Genomic DNA, 4,948 nt, shown 5'->3' on the forward strand with positions numbered 1-4,948 from the left:
TTTGTTATTTATTGTTACTTTATTTAACTGATGATAATCAATACATAACCACATAGATCCATCCTTTTTTTTCACGAATAGCACAGCTGCGCCCCAAGGAGAAACAATGAGTCGGATGAATCCTTTATCAAGCAGCTCCTGCAATTTTGCTTTTAGTTCCCTAAATCCATTGGAGCCTTTCTATACGGAGCCATAGAAACAAGTTCGGTACCTGGGTAAACCTCAATTCTGAATTCTACTTCTCGATCTGGATGTAAACCCGATAACTCTTTCTGAAAAACCTATGGAAACTCCCTGACTATGGGGATATCCTGCAATCTCACTTCCAGAACTCTAATGTCTATTACATTAGCTAGAAAAGCTACGTATCCTTTTGACATCAGATCTATCTTAGAGAACATTGCTGCTCCTTTCAATTGATCAAACAGATCATCAATCCTCGGAAGAGGATATTTGTTCTTTATTGTTACTTTATTTAACTGATGATAATCAATACATAGCCGCATAGATCTGTCCTTCTTTTTCACAAATAGAACATGTATGTCCCAAGGAGAAACACTGGGTTGGATGAATCCTTTATCAAGTAGCTCATGCAATTGTGCTTTTAGTTCCCTTAACTCCGTTGGATCCTTTCTATACGAAGCCATAGAAATAGGTTCGGTATCTGGTTAAACCTCAATTCTAAATTCTACTTCTCGATCTGGAGGTAAACTCGGTAACTCTTTCGAAAAAAACCTCTGGAAACTCCCTGACGGTAGAGATATCCTGCAATCTCACTTTTGAAACTCTAATGTCTACTACATTAGCTAGAAAAGCTACGTATCCTTTAGGAATAATCGCTTCCAATGAAAATCTACCCATCCATGGTGTAGAGACAACCAATCCATACCCAAAATAATTTCAAACTCATCAAATGGCAACTCCATCAAGTTTGCCAAAAATAAAACCCCTTGAATCTTAATTGGAGATTTTCTACACAACCTAGCGCCCTTGCACTTTGACCCATAGGATTTATCGCTATCATTTCACTAGAAAGTAGTTCTAAAGGAATTCATCTAGTTCTGACCAAATTAGTACTAATAAATGAGTGCGTAGAACCAGGATAAACTAAAACAAAAACAACCTCATCAAAAAGGTGAAATGTACCTGTTATGATCTCTGGATCATCCCGATCATCATTGGTATTTATATTATAAACTCGGGCCACTCCTCGAGTCTCTTATCTTTGGCCAGCCTCTGACTGACTGACTGACCTTCCTCTTCCTCTACTTCTACTAGGTGATGCTACTGATCTCTCAGACTGTACTGACTATCCCCAGATCTATATGGACAACTCCTAGCATAACGACTCGTTCCTCCACAATTAAAGCAAGCGCTAGAGAGCACTCTACACACTCCCCGGTGAAATTTACCACATCCTAGTCCTTTTTGCCTCTCTTAGCAAAATGTGTAGATGAAGACATCTCACTCCTTTTTGCCAACTGCATACTCTGTTCCATAGCTAGAGTCTCCTCTTGAGCTCTTTCAATTGCCTTCACTTAGGCCTCAGACCCTCAATGAACCAATCTCGATGACCTTTATCATTAGGAACAACCTCTGTAGCATAGCAGCTGAGCTTATTGTATTCAGCCTCATACGCATGCATTGCTCTATCACCTTATTTCATGATAAGAAACTTAAACAACATGGATCTCATGAACTGCTCCCCAATATACTTGTTTTTAAACTCCTCTTGGAAGAGCTTCCAGTTCACTTGCTCGGGCGACACATACATCGTCGTGTTTTTCCACCATACTCGAGTCGATCCTCTAAGTAATGATACAGCTCCATGAATTTTTTCATGATCGGAGCACTGTAAACTTTCCATTTTCATCATAACATCGTTCAACCATAAATCCACATCCATAAGGCCTTCACCTTCTTCTCCCCTGAACTCAGGAGCTCCCAAACTTCTTAACTCTTTCGGAATTAGTATTTGCGGTACTGAAGGAGTGGGGGGAGGCGGTGGAGGTTGGAACCTGGTGAAGATAGTGTCGAGAGATTGCATAAAAGCTCCAAACTCCAGAATAGACACACCTTGAGGTGCTGGTGCACTGGCATTCTCAGACGGAATCGGATGTTTGCTATTTTTGGTCATAGCTTTCACTATTCAATCTATATCTACTTTCTTGTCCATCCACACTTCTCGAATTCATAGAATCTGACATCTATTAAAACATACATAAAGATAATACTTAAGTTAGTAAGGAGAGACATCTTATCATATTCATTCTATAGCCTATTAGTAACATTGACATTTTAGTGGCATGTAAACTCTTTTCACATAAAAAATTACACTTGATTCGACCGAGAATCAGCTAAACTTGTAGCTCTGATACCAATAAATGTAACACCAATCTACTATATACCCTTTCGTATACGAGATACATATGTCACATCATTATTATTACTGTTCTTTTTTTAAAAAACCTGTAAAACTTTGTTTTGTTTTATAAAACATTCAATTTACTTATAATAAAACATACATTACTTAATTAGACTAAAAAAAGAGATGTTTAAACACTTCACCATTTTACAATAGTTTAATCCATATACTATTCAGAGCGATTTTACTAAATCCTATTACATGCCAACTAAAATAGATCAAAAGTAAACAGGTATTTCATACGATTATTGATGAGGCAACTCTGGCTTGGATGTCCAATGATCTTCTTACTTAGCTTGTATTCAACCTACGCGTGAAATGAACATACATTAAGTATTACTTAGTGAGGAAAAAACTAATCATACAATGAAATCAATATATATTTATTCTTTATCGATCAAATATCAATTCATCATTTTTCATTCATTATTATTTCTTTTTATTGCACCCGTAGTGCTCATACGGTCATTCATAAACATATTATGAATCTCGTGAAGTGCCCATTTAGTGTCAAAATGATTGTTCATCCACATAGGATGAATTCCGTGAAATGCACACTTAGTGCCGAAACGGTTATTCATCCACATAGGATGAATTCCGTGAAATGCACACTTAGTGACGAAATGGTTATTCATCCACATATGATGAATTCCGTGAAATGCACACTTAGTTCCGAAACGGTTATTCATCCACATAGGATGAATTCCGTGAAATGCACACTTAGTGCCGAAACGGTTATTCATCCACATAATATGAATTCCCTAAAATGCACACTTAGTGCCGAAACGGTTATTCATTCACATAGGATGAATTTCGTGAAATGCACACCTAGTTCCTATTTGGTAATCACCACATACATCTTAACAACCATACATATATGATTAGTACAACATATAGTGACACAATTAAATGCACTCACCTGACTTTCCTCACTATGTATCCAAAAAGTAATGTTGATTACTCTGGTACTTTGCCCTTAGTTTTGCTTGTTTCTGGAGCTTGGTTCCGATCTACTCAAGCATCCATTAAAACATGTATCATACTCAATGTTAGAATATTTCCTAACCATTATACTTAAACAATACTCAAAAAAACATATAATTAACTTTCTATACCAGTCTCAGCTTATTTTTAAAATTTCTGGCTCCATATTATCGATACTACTACTGTGGTACCGATATTTCTATACTATGGTACCGATACCCCCTACCAGTATCGATACCCTTATCATGGCATCGATACTACAATACTATGGTACTGATACTCCCTTCAGGTATTGATACCAAATTTAGATTTAATTTTGATTGGTATCAATACTCTAACCATGGTATCGATACTACCTCATTAGTATCGATACTGATTGAATCAGTACTGTTCTATCAGTACCAATACCCTTACACAGAATTTCCAGTTTTCAGCCCGATTTTTACCCAAATGAGGTCAATTTCGTTATATTAACACCTTACACATACTATAAAATTCTTCTTTAACTATCCATACTAATTTGCTTTATTTTGTCTCTTAAAACATCTAACATCTTCCAAGAACATTAAATTCTAAGAATCATACCACTTTTCCTAAGGTGTTTTTAATCCTATCCAATGTTTCTAATCTCTCATTTACCTTTATGACAAGTCAAATCTACCATAAAACATCCATAAACCCTCTATTTTCAACATGTCACTCAAAAACCCATTTTCTTCAATCTCTATTATCTCATCCATAACTTAGTTTTAATCCCATTTAATCATTCTTTAAGCTTCCCACATACTCAAAGTTTCAATAACCAACCAAAAACGAAGGAATAAGCTAGCCATTTGAAATCTTACCTTTGAGCTGTGGAGAGAGTTTTTTCCACAGCAAGAAGAAGGAGAAGATAGAGATATAGTTTGTATCTCATTTTCTCCCTTTTTCTATTTTAAATACCTTATTAAAATAAGTATTAAATTTATTTCCCCATTAAAGGACTAAAATGCCCTCTCTATTCATCTTTAGTTGCAATCTAGTCTAAAACACTATTCCAATCACTTACCCATCTTTTATCATTTAATCACTTAAATCCTCCATTTTTAAATCTTTTCAATAATGTCCCTAATTCGACATTTAGGGCATTAAATAAATGATTAGAACATTAAAATAAGTAAAATATAAAGACTGACATTAAATAAAGAAAATAAAAAGATATAAATTTAAAAGTACATAAATTAAAATAATAGAAATAAAATACAATAAAAATAAAATATTAATATCGAATTTTATTATTTATCTCGTACCTTAAATAATGCGAGTCATACCTCGGGGCAAATCGTCGCAAGGTCGTACATGGCTCAAGCATGAAATAAAACAAACAAATAAATAGAAGGTTAATCATTAGTAATTAGTGGTTAGAAATGTTAGTTGTTACAAAAGTTAGCGGTTAGCAAAGTCTGAACCATAATAATGCAGATCATACCCCGGATCGAGTCACCACAAGGTCGAATCAAATATTATAAATAATAAATAAAATAATAAATAAATAAACAA

This window comes from Hibiscus syriacus, unplaced genomic scaffold (genome assembly GCF_006381635.1).
Source record: "Hibiscus syriacus cultivar Baekdansim isolate YM2019G1 unplaced genomic scaffold, ASM638163v2 tig00111207_pilon, whole genome shotgun sequence".
In the NCBI taxonomy this organism is placed as follows: domain Eukaryota; kingdom Viridiplantae; phylum Streptophyta; class Magnoliopsida; order Malvales; family Malvaceae; genus Hibiscus; species Hibiscus syriacus.